The sequence below is a fragment of the Columba livia genome, chromosome 3 (assembly GCF_036013475.1).
Source record: "Columba livia isolate bColLiv1 breed racing homer chromosome 3, bColLiv1.pat.W.v2, whole genome shotgun sequence".
NCBI classification, from domain to species: Eukaryota; Metazoa; Chordata; class Aves; order Columbiformes; family Columbidae; genus Columba; species Columba livia.
The window spans coordinates 22422104-22440062 of record NC_088604.1 but is presented as its reverse complement, the minus strand read 5'-3'; the positions used below and the strand labels follow the sequence as shown (position 1 = coordinate 22440062).

Sequence of the window (17959 nt, the reverse complement as noted above, 5' to 3'; positions counted from 1 at the left end):
AAGAATCGTGTTGAAGAAGGACACAGACCCACTGTTAGAGTCCTAGCCACTGACCTGCTTGCTCCCATCTCAACAGTGCAGTTATTCACAAGAAGAAAGATATATTTTCTCACTTAAGAATGCCTTAGGGGTTGACTTATACACGGCATTAATTCATCTTGAAGTTCCACAGATTTTTATCTACTTTTTACATGCTGAGAAAAACATTTGAGCAGCAAAGAGAGCTTGTGTATTGTACATTCCAGTATTACTCTCCATAAAAATAAAATAATTGCCATTTTATGTAGTAGACAGCACATTCATGGCATGATCTCTAACAGGACGGTATTTGAAAGATAAGTTTTTCACTCTTTTATTGAGAGGCAGGGGAACTAATTCCAGTTGAAGATGTTTAAATCAAGACTAAGCCAGATGATTTAATTTGGCCACGAGCATACAACAGTTTGTATTTGCATTTCAAGTGGCTTCCCCATTGAACTTGCTGCTAACAGTTACACACCACACAGCTATACAGGTGCATGCAAACAGCAACTGTGGAAATCACAGCTCAAATTAGGCTGGAAGGCCTCTGAACGTTCTCTCATACACTCAGGACAGATGCCTTTAAAATTAGACCAGGTTGCCCTTGGCCTTTTCCACCCAAGTTCTGAAACCCACCAAAGGTGGAGGTCTCACCATCTCTCCTGTGCTGAAACAGCCACACCAGGAGGGGTTTTTCCCTTGTGCCCAGATGGAGCTACACTTGGAGCAGCCATCATCCCTCACCCTCCTGCTCTGCACCACTGGGAAAGCCCAGCTCTGGCTTCTTCCTCCCTGCCTTAGGAAACAGAGGACTGTAGTTGTCTTCCAGATGCCACATCATGACCACTGAGTATAGGTTGTTTAACATCAAATTATTTAGGAAACGGAACAACTGTATGTTTTTATGACACAAAATTCCATTTGGAAAAAAAAAATAACAGATTAAACATGAAACACAGGAGCTATTACAGTCATATGTATTACACTGTAAAATCATGAATATGAATAATTGAACAACTGCCCTGACATACTGGACGTGACACAAAGGTTATCGAAGTATGTTTGTTTTTTTTTCTGCCCTATAAAATCGATTCCTCAAACCTAATGTAATGACTCAAACTGCTCCCTCCTGGGCAACAACAGAAACACAGAAAGCAGCTCTTCAAGTTACCTACCCCAGAAGTCAAGATCTCCCATTGCCTTCCAGCTATCCAAGAATTCACCTGTCTCAGTGACCATCACCTTCTTTCCTTCAGGTGTGGGTTAAAGAGCTAGCAGTGGGCAATGTGAACCACTGTAGTGGTCTACAGACCATCTCCTTTCCATCTCTCCCCCCATGTTTCCCTTGTGTACCCAGCATGCAGTGGATGCTGGGAAAGAGACCAAGGAGCACCCAGACACTTTCATGAAAGGCAGATGACCCATTGTGGTCAAAAGACTGGCCCTCACCTCCCTGTCTGCTTCCTGATCCTGGTCCTTCGCTGCCAAACTGTTTGGAGGAACAGGCAGTTCTTATTCATATTTACAGACTGGAAGAGGAAAGACAGCTTTCCAACTTTGCAAGTACCCAGATTAATTGTCCACTTATAACAGGTTAGTTATTGGACCAATCTATCTGAGCAAACCCACATAAAGAAAATATTCTGAGCCTAAGAGACTACTGCTGTCAAAAATACCTGATTTGTAGCAGGGCAGCATGCATTTATTCCAGCAGTTTAGCTAGTAACTTCATAACCTTGCCCTTAAAGTCAGCAATAACCATGTTAAATGTATGTATTTTGAAAGAAAAAAAAAAAAAAAATCAGATCCCTTGATACACAGCAGTATATTTAGGCCTCACCAAGATCGTAATTATTTTTGAATTTTAAATCAATGTTTAAGACAAAGAAAATTTAATTAAAATACCATATGAAAATCAGATGTTCCTGGGCGATGTTTCTCATGCAGAGAAGTCCCATGCAGTGGAAGTGGTCAGATCTCAAATGGCACTTGCACCAGAAACCAGAATCGACCACAATGAAACAATCCCCAAGGATGGCTCCCAACACTTAGTCCCATAGGGCTGGAAGGAATGTCCTGGGAGAAGCAGCTGAGGACTTTGGGCTTGTCTAGTTTGGAGAAAAGGCGGCTGAGGGGCAACTTAATTGCTCTCTGCAGCTTCCTGAGGAGGGGACATAGAGAGGAAGGTGCTGAGCTCTTCTCCCTGGTATCCAGTGACAGGACACATGGGAACAGTTCAAAGCTGCACCAGGGGAGGTTCAGACTGCACATGAGGAAGCATTTCTTTACTGAGAGGGTGGTCAAACAGTGGAACAAGCTTCCTAGAGAGGTGGCCAATGCCTCAAGCCTGTCAATGCTTAAGAGGCATTTGGAGAATGCCCTTAACAACATGCTTTAAGTGGTCAGCCCTGAATTGGTCAGGCAGTTGGTCCAGATGATCATTGTAGCTCCCTTCCAACTGAAATAGTCTATTCTAGTCTATTATTTCAATTTTTCCACCAAGAGTGCTCACGTTCAACCATGAAAGCTGGTATGGAAGGAGGTGGGAGTCTGCCAGGTTCCACAGCAGACCTTGCTGTCTCAGAGCACTAACACCTGGTAGCCTGGCATGTGTGAGACCGAAATTCTGATTCCATGGCACACGGCAGTCTCAGCAAAGAAAACAAAAGCATCTTTATACTGGTCCAAAGACTATAGAATAAAGTCAGTGTTCACCTCTGCAACTCGGTTTCCCCTCTCATTACTTCTGGTAACTCCTTTCACCTCCAGGACTAGGTGGTCTCTCAGCTACAGCTGCGCATCAGATTTCATTTGATTGTTTCCTCTAATTGTGGGACAAACAACAGACAACAAGTTCTCAGCTACCCAGATACAAATACTGATCAACATCTGCATTTCCACTTCATCAAAACTATTTTCTGAAAATAATTACTTACACAATAGTCAGAAGGCAACAGAAACGGGACCAATGCAAACTCCACCAAAGCTACAAGGTGGCACAGAATCTGTACCTGGTGGCACTGTACCCATGCACTGAGCTCGCAAGAGGCACACATTGCCAAGCTTTCCAGCTCTACTACCCTGAGAACTGTAAAGGCCACATACCTTCTCTTTAAGGAGTGCACTACAACTGCAGCGACATCAGGATTCTTCATTCTTAATGGTGCAGAAAGAATGAGCCAGTGAGCATTTTTTAATAGAAAACAGAGAAGATGAAACAAGCAGATTGATTTCCAAGGAACTGTGACTCATGGAGAAAGCTTCGAGCAGGCAAACTGCAATGAAACTTCTCTCAGAAAGTGTAAGTATTAAATTAAAACAAACAAACAAACAACAACAAAAAACCACCACACACAAAAAAAAACCCAAAAAGAATCCACACACATAAAAACCCTGTGAAGACAAAGCCCACAAATGTCTAAAATCCTCTCGTGTCCACATCGCTTACTGATTATTGCTGTGTAATACCAAACTGAGTCGTCTTCCACCTATAAATATACAACTGCTGGGAAGTAAAGCCTGCTGAGATTTGAGAGATACTCTTTTGGGAATGCATAGAAGCAAAGAAAAAAAAAAGAAAGCAAAAGAAAGAAGGTTAAATTTTTTTCAATACCTCAAGATGGCTCTATTACACAGGAAAAAAATAAAAAAATGATAGCCCAAGTTTTTCTCTATACAAGACGATTCCTAAGAGACACAGACTGCAGACTTTTTGTTTAAGAAAAAAAAATGGTTTTATATTATTACAGTGAGTGTGAATGAAGCAGGCATTTTTATTACAACAGCTTATCACATGCTGCAGGCCATAGAAGGAGGCTGTATCAAGACCAGACCATTATTTCATTTACTGTGTATTTGGTTTTATTAATAGTTAACAGTTCTATATTGTGCTAATTTTATTATTAAATTTAACAAAGAAAATTACCTAAATCAAAAGCAATAGAATAACAAGGAAACGCAAAGGCTCTAGTGAAAAATAAATATGAAGCCCAGTTCCTGGCTCAGTTACATTCAGGGGAAATTCTATTACCAGCTGCAACACAGACAAAGTCGGATCTGCAGAGATGCACATTTTTCCAACTGCATGCAGAATCCACTTCCCTGAAAGCTGCTTTGCTTCTTTTTCTGACACCCTTTCTCACACCAAGCAGCATCCTGCTAAAAACTAGAGAACAATGTGGCAGCAAGTCCTGAAGAAGTAGCAATCTGCAGGGACACCCTGAGAATATGGCTGGAGATGGGTATCCTGATCCTCTTTTTTAAAGGGTATTATTTAAAGCATATCTTCATCTAGAACAGATTCCTGCCCAGTACATCATCTGAAGGAGGGGAAAAGAGGAAGAAAGCAAAGACTGCATCTGCAGATTTGTCTGAGGGCTCCTATCCACAACGCAAACAGAAAGTACTATGGATTTTTTAATATTTATATTCTTCCCCTCTAAAGGCAGATTATTATTGCAAACCAAAATAGAGCACCACCGATTCATAGACTTGGTCATACCTTAGGCGGCCATGTAGGCCAACCTGCTGCTTAAAGCCAGGTCAGGTATCCGGTGAGACCAGGCTGCTTTGTCCACCAGGATCCTGAAAACCTCCAGAGCCAGCAACTGCACAACCTTGCCAGGCAACCTGTTCTCCTGCTTGGTTGTCTTCCCAGAGAAAAATATTGCCCTCAGAACTAGTTAGAACCACCTTTACTACAGTTTATTACTATCTCCTGTTGCCCTGTCACCTTTTTGATAGGACCCCATGAAGCATCTCTTCTCCAGGCTGAACAAGCCCAGTTTTTCACTCACCCAGATCATAACAACATTCTGCAAAAGACCTTGCTGAACCCAACAACATATTATTTTATTAAGCTAAATAGCACAATACTTAATTTACAGATGGGAAAGACAAGGTCTACAAATATTTAAAGAATGAGAGGAAGGATGGGTAAACAGTTACTGAAACCAGAGAAGGGAACAGGTTCCCAAACACGCACGTAGGACACCTGCCTTTGCTCCTGCCTTTCATGCTGGCAACTCTTTGAATACCCAAAGGAAGAAGAGGGTATGACCCTGAGTTTTGGAGGCCATCCTAGAGGTCGAGCGTACCGCACAAATTGCAAGCATCTGAAGAATTAAAAGCGAATGCTGGCATTACACACTTTTAGTCAGGACTGATTTTTTGTGTTGTGCCACACAAAACAGCAGACTGCGTTGCTGGTTCAAGACCATGATCTTCCATGTCACACAAGCAAAATAAAAATTTATGACTGTTAAGAGCATTTTTCTTAATTTGCTTTAAAAGTGATTGTGCAGCCAAGTAACTTCAGACGGAAAAGTAATCTTATTTCTGAAATTTCCTTTTTTAAACTGAATCCAAATTATTCAATTTCAATATTGGAGAACAACTATTACCATAACTAGAAACATCTTCAGCATGATTCCTGGGTTTAAGTCATTAAGAACCTTGCATGCTGCATAACACTTCAGTGTTGACATAAACCTGTGTGTGGTTTAGTTACAAATACGCATTTAACTAGAATTGTTATGCAGAGACTTTATAACTTTTTTATTTAAAAAATGCACAAAAACAGTAATTTATTCTAATAATTCCGATGAGCCTCACATACAGAATGCGGTATTTTTGTCACAGGGAAAATGTCCCCTCCTGAAAGCTATTGTGATTCCCCAACAAATCAAGCTCAAAAAACAAAAACAAACAAAACAAAATAAAAATTAAAAAAACAAAACCACACAAAACAAAACAAAACAAACCCACCACAAAACAAAACAAAAAAGTGGGGAGGGGAATGCTTTTTAATCGATACAGCCAATAAAGCATTTTTTTCCCCCTCCAGTTGTACTTCATCCACACATCAACTGCAAAAGCAGAAAGTCCTGGTCAAACTTGCATTAAATCCATGAGTACTAGTTTTACAAGGCACGGGTTGTCTTTCAAGATACTGATGACAACGGACAAAACCTTCCATCAGAAGCTCTTTCCAACGATGCCCATGAGACACTGGAAGATCCAGTTCCTGCCACTTCTGCAAACCCAGTCCTGACAGAGACACTTTCCCTAAACATTTCCAGCCCCTTGGGTACCACTGTCCTTGGAAAAGTAACCACACTGTTTCTCATCAAGGACAACCTGGTACATCTGATCAATACAACAGTTCAGCTGATGAATAAAGTTATAAAGAACATAAATACAGACTGTTATTCCTGTGTCTCTAAAATAATTATTTGTAGTGAAATATGGAAATACATTTCTAATCATAAATTAGAGTCATAATGCATGCTCTAGAAAAATAACACAATTTTCATTTATTGTCTTTTTGCAACACCAAAATATTCAAATAAATCAGATAATGCAGCCATTAAATCATCAATTAAAGAAAGAAAGTAAAATAGCAATAGCACCTGCACGAAACAGCCCTCATCTTAAAAAAAAAAGGGGGAAAGGAAGGCAGTTTTCCATGGAAGCTTAAGTTCTGCATTTAGTACTAACATCAGTGGTTTTCACTCTTTCCCTGGTTTGGAAGTCATCGAGAAGACCTCTTTCTTTTTCACTCTCTACAGGTTTAAAGTGAAGTTTTTAAGACTCACATTAGTCAGTTCATGGTTTGTAATAACCTTAAATACTACATATAAAATTCTAAAAGTATGCTGAGGATGAGACGCTGAATGCTTTAAAATGGTGAAAAATATAAAGTCAAGCGCCATAAACCCAAGACTCACTGTGGTCCTAGCAGGCAATCTAAATATTGCAATCTACTTCCCAATAACTTATGATCCTGCTTTATAGATGAGGAAATAATATTTATCCCCTTTCTTGAAATTTCTGAAATGTATATTCTGTACCTCTAAGAAAAAAAAAATATTCATAAGATTTCTGCAATCTTTTTGAAAGCATTTTGAGAAAAGAGATTACAGAACAGAAATAAGAGTGAATGTTTGACCTTGGATCCTAATAGTTTGTATTCACGGTTCAGTCCCAAGTAACAAGTGTTGTACAGTACAGTAAGTCACTGAAACAGATTTTCCCAAGATAATGCCCCTATTCAGCACCACGTAAGTAGAACAATTTATTTTGCTCTGGTTAACTGCTTCACCCACGCATTTGACATTAAGCTTCAGGCTTCCTGACTGAGCAGCAAACATGTAGGACATGAATCAATGTTGTGCAGTTATGCATCACTTCCCACAGTCTTGCTGATTCAGGCAATTGGGAATGAAATCTGAATCAAGTTTTTTATCTAGAAACACAAGTTTGAAAACATATTTTTCAAACCTTGTTTAGCATTACTTGTCACAAGTTGTACCTTTAAAGGTCCCCGGTTTCAAAGTAATCTGAAGTATTTTGGTGTGAGTAAAACTCAAGATTCTTTACTGTAAGAAAATGCCCGAGTCATTTAAATCTCAGAAGACGCTAATAATGCTGCAGCTTTTGTCCAAGGGTATGTGACAGACCTTGAGTCCCAAGATTCTGCTCTCTGCCAACAACGTAGGCACACAATAACATTACTGAAAGAGATGTGAAAACAGAGAGTATTTAGACATGTATAGGTCCATAATGAGAATTTTGGTTTATCTTGCTCATGTACAACCTTTCCTTGTTACAAAGAGCACATCCTCCTCATAACATGCCTGTAGTCTCCCTAAGTAATTCTCAGGCTCCAGTTAATGAACCCCTGATAATTTCCAAGTATCCAGGCTTGCAGCCTTTCTACTCTTTAAACTATTTCTAGATTCAGAAATGGATTTACTACTAATAATTTTCCACTAACAGCTGTAATAACAAGAAAGACTTTGTATGAATAGGAACAGGAGTGGAAAAAAATATCTATACTGAATGCTGATTTTACAAAAAGGTCTCAGATATGAAAAAAGCCTCCCTCACATGTTGTAGAACATTTACAAAATGAAAGACTATTTCACACCACTATCATTAAAGCCTCGTTTGTTGCCCCATTAGTACATACAAAATGTTCAAAAAGTAAGATGTACTCAACAATTGCATTCACAGCGTTTAATCTAACACTGTAATTCCAAATGAAGCTTCTCTAAGGGACAACTGCTGCAATAAATATTCCACAAGAAGCATCCAAAGATAGTACAGAAGTGCACTTGTGGCTCAAAAAGCCACCAGGAGAATGAATTTATGAAAAGACAGTTCCAAAAATGCCTTTAAATTTAGAGGCCATAAGACAATTCCCCGTGAGATTCCTTCTACAGTTCTAAACTAAAACTATAAAATGGAAAGACATAATTTTAAAAAGGCAAAAACCAGAAAGTCACTTCACAAAGGCAGAAGGAAAATTACCATCCCACATATGTAAAGATGAAGAAAGTAACTACTACACACTGTGCATTTCTCCATCACATACAAAAATCAAGAGCAGTGTAGTATTATAGATAAATAGATAAACTGACTGCAGCTCTGCACAATATATACATTTTAACTTGAAAGCCTGAATCACAACAACTTCTCCTCCTCCTCCTGGATTGCAGAATTTGCTTCCTGGCTTCTTCATAAATAAACCAAAGTTTATAAATTTTCTACAACAGATTCTAAAAATAATTTATACTTTATATAGAAGCAGCTAATAGACTTCCTGGCTTACAAATGAGTAATGCACCATTCCCAGTTGCATTAAATTCCATTAACAGTTATGAAGTTTGACAATAGACCTTCGAGTTTTAGACAAGTTTGTTGTCTTCCTTCAAACATTTATAAACTATGCAAGGACTCCTAAACAGCTCAGAACTAACTGAAGAACTCCCTCAGTGTTGAGATTTCTTCATATCAAATGTATTAATCGTGAGACTAAATACCCTCAACTGCAAAAGAAATTCCCACCCCCACCCCTCGCTGAGCGGTCAGCAGTAGTGTCCTCACAAAAAGGAAAAAATCATTAAAAAAAAATCAATACAAGATTTTATACATATAAAATGATAACCAAGAAAACAAACAAAGAAAAGACTATTAAAAAGAGTAACTTAAATGGACTGAAAGATACTAAAAAGTGTCAAAAGAATTTTTAGAAAGCCATGATGTACAATATTAAAAATTCACCCTACTCAAAAATAGAGACTGTACATTTCAAAGTTTGGATTCTGGATTTCTTAAAGACATGCTGTACAGCTACCTGGTTTAGGATAAACAGAACCTCTTATATTTGACATATAACTAAACCAAGTGCTTTGATTTAGTATTTCAACCTGGTAAAGGGACTAGAAAAAACAAAACAAAACACAAGATTCTGAGGTACCTAAATCCTCAATTAGTATCTTATGGGGAACGGTTGACGGAACTGGGGCTGTTCAGCTTGGAGGAGGCTGAGGGGAGACCTTATAGCTGTCTACAACTACCTGAAAGGAGGTTGTAGCATGGAGGGTGATGGTCTCTTCTCCCAAGTAGCAAGTGATAGAACAAGAGGAAATGGCCTCAAGTTGTACCAGGGGAGGTTTAGGTGAGATATTAGGAAAAATGTCTTCACAGAAAGGGTTGTCAGGCATTGGAATAGGCTGCCCAGGGAAGCGGTTGAGTCACCATCCCTGGAGGTGCTTAAAAGATGTGTAGAAGAGGTTCTTAGGGACACCGTTTAGTGACAGTGTTAGGTTAACAGTTGGATTCTATGATCTTGAGGGTCTTTTCCAACCAAAACAATGATATGATTTCAATTGCAATCAAATAAGAATCTAAATACTATTTATTTAATACTGTGGATTTTTAAAGTTAATTTCAATAAACATTAAAGCCTGTTTCACAGTATTCTACTCCAAGAAAGACTATCACAGTCTACTGATGAGCGAAACCATCTCCTATCTGCTGATAGTAACCACAGCTCCTGGTCAGAAGAGGGTTCTGTGCCTGGGCACAGAGCAAGGCAACTGCTTCTTCACTGCTTTGCTGTGCTCACCATCAGCATGTCCAAGCCAACAGCACAAGACTTGCACATTTGGTCTCAACGTCCCAGAGCTGTGATGCCAGCCTGCGCACACAAAATCACACAGCACTGTGGCTTCTTTCCACGTCCCGTGGTGTATGGACTCCCAAAGCCCAAATCCAGAAGATCCTGCCAGGTCCTGGCACTCAGCTGGAGTTCACAGACAGCATGTTCCTCAAGCATCTATCTCCTTCCATGGTCCTTTCCCCCACTACATCCACCTGTGGGTATCAGCCACGAAAGCCCCATGCAATGGACATCCAGTGCCCGTCCCATCACAAGACACGCATTGCCACTCACATAGCAGGTCACATCTTATGTACAATGTCACAGAAAAGTTATGAATTCCACAGACTATATTACAAAAGTCTGTAAAGTCTACTTTACTACTGAGCCCAAGTTGGGGGGGGGGGGGGGGGACGACAAAATAGATTAAACAAAGCAAGACAGACAGATTATCAAGATCAAACAGGTCACCCAAGTGAAAAGAATGAAGGGCCCATTGAAGAAAACAGCTGAACAGCCAGAACTGCTGCCCAAATAATGGGCTTGTACTTGTAGATGCCCAACATGCCCACGTTCAGGCAGTAAATCTGCATCTCCTGAGCGCCAACAGAAAATTTTTAAAATGTAATACTTCCTTTCCACTGCAGAACAAATTGCTCACCAGGGTTCATGAAGCAGAGCAAAGGCTTTGGGAAAACATTTACTTTCGTTACAAAAATAATACATACACTGGCATTTCCTCACTGTATTTATTTGTCATGAGACAGTTTCTAAACAGTCAATATTTCTTATTTCCTAACTCACGAAAAAAAAAAATTAAACCTTTTTATGGTAACAGTTAAATTGCACAACTGAAAAAAAAAAGAAGATACTTTTAAAACACTCAAACCTGGTAGTACAAAATAAAAGCCATGTCCTTAGTAGCTCTGGGGGAGGAAAAGAAAAAAATCAAATACTTCAACGAAAGAGAAAAGATTTTAGGATGGATAAAATCTTTTTGGTCAAAAATACAACTACCACCTAAGGGCCTTTAAAATGAGGCTTTGCTATGGGCAAATTATGACCAGCTGTCTATCTAAGCACCTGGCACTGCCTACGGACAAAGCACACTCACTCACCCAGGTGAATGAATGACTGGCCAACCTTTGAAAGCTGTTCTTGCCTTACCCTGTAAGAACAGGACATCCTTCAAAAGTAACTGCGTGGTCTGAGATCACCACAGACAACTATGTAACTCTTCCAATAGTTGAAGCGCTAATTACAAAGAAACCAAAGACAATTTGTTAAAAAAACCCAAACAAATAAAAAAAACGAAACACAGAAATGGATAGCTGTTATTGTGCCAAAGTATTTTCCCCTTTGGTTTAAGAAAGCAAATTTAATTGCAGATGTCAACTACAAAGCTGGTGTTGAACACGGTTTTTAAGAAGGGAAAAGGAAAGAAACTTAAGTCTCTCTGTGAGTTTGCATTTTCTATAGCCTTATCTGTCCCTGGTCCAAAGGAGGGGGAAGCTGGAGCCGGCCAGCTCCCCATGCTGAAGAACGCCAAGAGGTGCACACCCCAGTGAAGACCCCAGCAAAATCCTTGCGGAAGAAACTTTGCAACAAAGATCAAGAGCTGCAAGTCTGGAAAAGGAGCAAATACCTTTATTAACAATCGCTTACACCCGCACTTCAGTAACCCGGGAAGCCGCGTTACACTGGCAAAACCTTTCTAACAATGCATCTAAAAAAACCTCAGGTTTTCGTCTCCCCCACCGAGGCGGCCAGAGATTCGTCGCCGCCACCCGCGGGCTCCGCACAGCCCCAGCGAGGCAGCCCCGGCGCCCCGGGCTCGGCGGCGGGACGCGGGGTACGGCAGCTCCGGACGAGAAGCGGTGTCTGCACACCAAACACCGAGCCCAGCCTGCAGGCACGAAACTTTCCGTGACTAACCCCGCCGGCTGCAGCCGCCCGCGGCCCCCCAGCCGCGGAGGGCACACTCACCTCCTGCACCGCGGCCAGGAGCTCCGACCCGCCGCTCGGCCCGGTCCGGCCCGGCCCAGTCCGCTCCGCTGGGGCTCCGGCGGCTGCCCCGCTCCCTGGACACGTCACTCAGCCCCCCCGCCCGGGGCTGCCGCCGCCGAGCACGCACTCGCCGCCGAGCGGAGCTCCCGAGCCCTGCCGGGGACCCGCCCGCCTCCGCCCCGCTCCGGCCCCGGGGCCGCCCCCGGCCCGCCCGCTGCCGGGCCTTTCGGGCCGCGCCCGCCGCCATTGGGGCAGCGCGGCGCCCCGGCGCCTCCCGGTTGGCGCAGCCGCCCGCCGGTTGCGGCGGGGCGGGCCGGGCGCTGTCAGCGGGCGGTGCCGCACCCCCCCCGGACCCCCGCCGCATTCCTGCGGCCACACGTGATGGCGCGGCGGGGCCGGCCCGCTGCACATCCCCGGGCACCTGCGGCTGCCCACGGTGGGGGCGGCGCGGGGGCTGTGGGTGTAACGGGCGGCAGGAGAGCGGGAGGGTGGCCGGCCCGGGACCGGCGAACTGGGCACACGGCCGATACACATTAACCTTTTTTCCTCAGCCACGTTCTCCCGAAGAGCCCGTGAGACGTGAGGACGCACGCTAGGCCACTGTAGCTATTCTGGAATTTATTGTCATTTATCAGTTGAAGCGTCACTGCAGACCAGCCCTGACCCCATCAGCTGCACCGTCACTCTAAGCCCACGTCACACAAGCACTTCATGCTTATCCTGAAAGTAAAATCATCCACTTGTACATCACGTGCATACAATTCAGGACTCAAGGTGCGGTTTCATAACACTAAAAAACAACATTTACGAGAAGCAAGTATTTAGAAAATGCGTACTTTACAATGTATCCATGTACGCATCCATCACTCTGTGATGAAAATAAATGCTCTTAAGTCCTTAAATACATTATAAGTTCTTGATGTCACTTAAAGCTCTCTAATATTGCTACGTATCATTTGAAATCTTCCGTCCACTCTTAAGCATCGAAAAGTTCAAGCTAAATGCTGTTCAAAGATCCACGCATCATCCAGCAGTGATCTGTGCCAATTTAAGTGCATTCACGCTACAGCCAGTAATTAAATACACCCAGGTATAGTAAATTCATTATAATTACACGAAAATGTTAGTAGAAAATGGTGGCATTTCAAAAGACATTTTATGAATCCTCCTTTTTTTCACCATTTTTCATTTGCCTTTAGTTTAACAACATACATTCACAACTATCCCATGTCTTTGAGTTGGCTGATACAACCTGAATTTAGAAATAAAATATTTCAAAGTATTACTTTCAAAAATGTTTCCATTTTCACCGTTATTTCTTTTTAATGCAGCTCATCACAGTGTGAACTCAAAATAGTTCTCACATAGCTCTATAAGTTCTACATGAGAAAGAAAATGAGAAAATTGGGCTATATGTAAACAGTAAGGCCAGGAATACCATTACGGCATTCAGTTCAGCTTCCAGCAGAGACACTACTTTATCCTGCTGTTTCTGTGATTTTTTTTTTAAATATGTTGCACTTCACTCACATCCAGGTATCATTTCAGGAGCTGAAATGGCAGCGAATCAGTCTTTGGCAAACTGTTTAATGGCTGCTTATCATTGCAAGCCACATTAAAGAACAGACATACATTTAGACTAAGTTCAACTAGCCCAATTTCATGATCAAAAATATCATTTACTAGCAACATCCTCCTCCTTTTAGCAGTCAACTCATTATTCGTGGGCATAAATTTCTCCCTTTCACTGTTAAAGAGACAAATTTCAAATCCTTCCTGTAGTTCTTTTCTGAACCCTTTGACAACTGCTTCTTTGACTCCAGTGACCATATATAAATATCCCTCTCTAATTCCAATAGAAGTTCGCCGTGGAAACCTTGTTGGACAAGTCCAACAACAGCAGATCAACTTATAATAAAGTAAAACTAACTTCCAAAATAACTTGCACTCTCTTCTCACTGTTTTCTAAGACAACATTCTGTTAGCAGTCATAATTAGCACCCTAACCACTGCAATCACAAATTCATTATTTATCCACCCATAATTAGTTGTCAAGAACTGCATTACAGACAATGGCTTCTCTCCAGAGTTAACATGATGCTTCTCATAACCAGGCCTTAAGAAGATGATGTTTAAATTGGTTTTACTGGGGATATATGTACAACAAGAGCTCACCAGAATTTACTTCCCCTCATTGGGGACCCTTTTTTCCCCTCTGTCTATGAAAATTGGGGTGGTTGAATGCAAACATAAATTTATGACACCGAAGAACATGCAACATAATTTCTATGCTTTGCAAAACATCACATGAAATCTGACCAAGGTAACTAAAACTTAGGTTTATCATGTTCTCCAATGAAGCCTGATTTTTCTCATTTTCTTCCTTCTGTTTACCAGCTGCTGTAGCTGGCACCATCTCTTAGGGAGTTTTCATCCACAGGAAGTTCAGAAATTGTTTCTCCTGTTGTTCTTCACTGTGTCCCCTACAAAAAGGGGGACAAAGTATGTCATCTGCTTACTGCAGTCCTTCAGAACCCACTCAAAGCCAGGACATCCAACGGCCTTGCTTAACTTGAACATCTGCAGAACTCACTCACTTGTAAAGTTACAGGTCCCCTCCACTTCGTTTACCAAACAAGGTTGGGTGATGACACTTTATTTTTTTAATATATATAGTTGTTGTTTTTTTTTTTTTTTAAGACAAACCACACAGCTTTCTTAAATAGAGGCTATTACATCAAAATAACACTTGGTTTTACAAAAGCATTGCTCATTCACATTCTGATGTGATGCCTGCCGCTGGCATGTCTTCAGATCTCCCTGAAGCACCAGCCCCACTACTGGGACACAGTTGTTGATTTTGGGCATACCGCTACATGTTAACGTGACAACTGAGTTTTATAATACTGTGATGTTTTACCAGCACTAGAACCTCTTTCATGAACAGGTTTACAAATGCTCTGCTTGCAAGGAGCCTTTCCAAGCCAAATTCCCAGACTGTTCATTCAGACAGACTAGGTAGCAATTTTCCTAAATTTTAACATTCCTCAGCACCAGAGTCCTTGTGTTACACCTGTTTCTCGTTGTCACAGGCGGCATGTGAACAATAGAACAGCCGATGCTGTAACTTGTTGTGGTGGGCTGATCCTGGTGAGCAGCCAGACGCCCACCCAGCCGCTCTCTCACTCCCTCTCCTCAACAGGACAGGGGGAGAAATCAAGATGGAAAGTTGGTGGGTCAAAATGAAGAGAGGGAGATCAGTTAGCAAGTACTGTCGTGAGCCAAGCAGATTCAACTCAAGGAAATTCCATTTATTGCAAATTAAAATTAGAGCAGGATGGTGAGAAACAAAGACAAAAGCAGAACACCTTCGGTCCCACCCCCTTCTGCCCAGGCTCAGTTTCACTCCTTCATTCCTGACTCCTCTGCCTGCCCACACGGGCGGCAGGATGAGAAATGTGGGTTGTGGTCAGTCCACAACACCTCCTCTCGCACACCTTCCTCCTCACATGTCCTCTGGTCTGGCGTGGGTTCTTCCCACAGGCTGCAGCCCTGCAGGATAAACCTGCTCCTGCGTGGGTTCCTCCAGACGCTGCAGGGGAATCTGCTCTGGCGCCTGGAGCAGCTCCTCCCCATCCTCCTCCCACCTCCTTGTCTGCAGAGTCGATTCTCTCACTTTTTTATTACTCCTCATACTGCCTGTGTCATATTTTTGCCCTTTCCTAACCACACTTCCCCTGGTGCTCCACAACCTCGGCTGGGGGGCTCAGCCGAGCCCTGCGGTGCATGGTTGGAGCCGCTGGAACCGGCTGTGTCCTTACAGAGACCCCCGCAGCCCCCAGCGCCGGGACACCTGCACCCAGTGCAGGAATACGCAGAAGTTCTCTCTTTAACACAAGATCCCTACTTTTGTTTGTTTGCCATGCTCTGATGGCTCTGCTTCATTCTGAACCTGAGGAAGGAAAACTTGAATGAATTCACTGTCACCAGAGGACCATGAAGCAATAAGGTCACACAACCGTGAAAGACAAATGCAACCTTTGGTGAAGCAGAGCTATTTTCCAGTGATGAAAAGAAAGTACTAGTGTAACACAAGGTGCTGAAAAGACTTTACATGAAATGCCATATACAACTCTAAGCCACCAACATTTAAGAAAAAGAAATTTGAGTGGGTAAAGTGGCAAATAAAAAGTATTAGGATGGCTAAGAAAATAAAAGTGCAGATTGATTTGTACTCATGAAAATGCAAACGAGCCTCCAGAGGTAAAAATATAATTATATAAGCTAACAGGACAATAATAATACAAGAATTACTATCAGGTTGGTGCAAAAGGAAACACAGTTTTTGCATGTTGAAATTTGCCACAGTTATACTACATATGTTGCTGAGAAAAAAAAAGGAGTTAGAGCACAGACAATCTATGTATTCAATGCCCAACTGCCACTTGGTCAGCACTGTACAATGTAACCAGTCTCAGCTACCTCATCCCAAAGCCTCCTAAATTTTTTCATATTTATTTCCTGTGATTCCTAAGCAAGGCTGTTGCTGCTTTCCAGGATACACTTTGTTCCTGTAAATGTGACTCACAAGACAAGATGATCAAGCTCGTTAGATGTTCCATGTCTACTCTATGCAAACTACTTCTCTGTACTTTTGCAGTTTGCCTGCATGGCTTTGCTTTTCAAGGTATTGTAGTTATCACCTTGATTTAGTCTTAAAATATCCTGACAGCAGAACTGCACGGTCCAGAAATGTAGGAAAGTCAACCCTCTACCTTCTACAAAATTAATGCTTTGTAAGGTATATTCCCCCCCCCCCCCCCGGCTGCTGCAAGCACCATGCTTAAACTTGAGTGAGCACAGCTTTGGTGACAAAATGCAGTGTTCACATGGTAAAGCGCTGTTGGCTGCAGAAGTAGCAGTGCGGGAGAGAGAAGTTGTAGACCTACATAGCAGTATAAAAGTCAGGCCAAGTGAGCACCTGGAGCTGCCACAATCAATTATCAGTACTAAAACAAGGCACATCCTCACCAGTCTTCACAGTAAATGTCAGAGAACATATTGGTGCAAACAGTGTCAGCCTATACAGCGCTCTCATGTGAACTAAGTATTCAAAGGAGTGGGAGCAGCTAAAAACAGAATCGTAAGAAGAAATAAATACTTCAGACCAGAAGTAATATGTCCTTTATCTGATAAAACTAGTATTAAATTGCCACTCTTGCTGTTCGGGTCATATCCTTAAACACTCAGAAGTGACCCCAGCTGACTCATCGAACATACACGCACAGAGCAGCAAGTAAGGGCACAGCCTTTTCCTTGCTTTTCTCTTTGGGGACATGTGAACAGTCCCCACTCCTTTCCTGTTTGCCACCCCGAACACTGATACAGCCTTGCACATTTGCTGCATCATTACCTTTGTCATTCCACCTTACCCAGCACTGCTCTACTTACGGAAAAGATGAAGGCACAGGAACACTTGTTTCTGCTCTGTGGCCCTACCACTAACAGAACACACTAATTAGTCAATCAGATCCAGAGCATGCGATGTCTCTTCCAACACTGAAAACCCACCTGGGGGCTGACAACTAGAGCAACTGGCAAAATTTACTTAATTAATGACCATCACTTATTTTTTGTTTCAAATTAAATACCAGTGCCACGACACAAGACCAAAAGACTGCATTTGCCGAATAAGACTGTCAGCCTAAATGTGCTCTAATACCTTCCTGGGAATACGGTAAGAACTACTAAGGAAAACATATTTAGCTATTAATTGAAAACATCTGAATAGCAAAACATTAATAACATTTAAATCCCTTTTACAGATTATTTACAAAAAAAAAAAAAAAGGACTTTATTCATGCAAATACTATTACGCATTGTTCTTCTCATCCCAATCTGTACCCACGCACATTCCACAGTTAGTGGAGCTTTACACATGAATGTCTTACTTCTGCTTCAATTAATCTTGGGGACTTTAGTGCA

At 42.0% G+C, this 17959-nt stretch overlaps 1 protein-coding gene across 11 annotated transcripts in view; it reads right to left on the bottom strand.

Annotated features, from left to right (window-relative positions):
- Nucleotides 1–12154, bottom strand: part of ARHGEF10 (Rho guanine nucleotide exchange factor 10) — a 116883-nt gene extending 104729 nt beyond the window's left edge. For 6 of the 11 annotated variants that reach the window (XM_065056040.1, XM_065056042.1, XM_065056043.1 and 3 more), the window contains exon 1: nucleotides 11954–12153. The gene's annotated coding sequence lies outside the window, so the exon portion shown is untranslated. Of the gene's footprint in view, nucleotides 1–11953 lie in introns of all 11 variants that reach the window. The other 5 variants (XM_065056036.1, XM_065056039.1, XM_065056037.1 and 2 more) reach the window with 1 other exon arrangement.
- Nucleotides 12155–17959: the final 5805 nt, after the last annotated feature.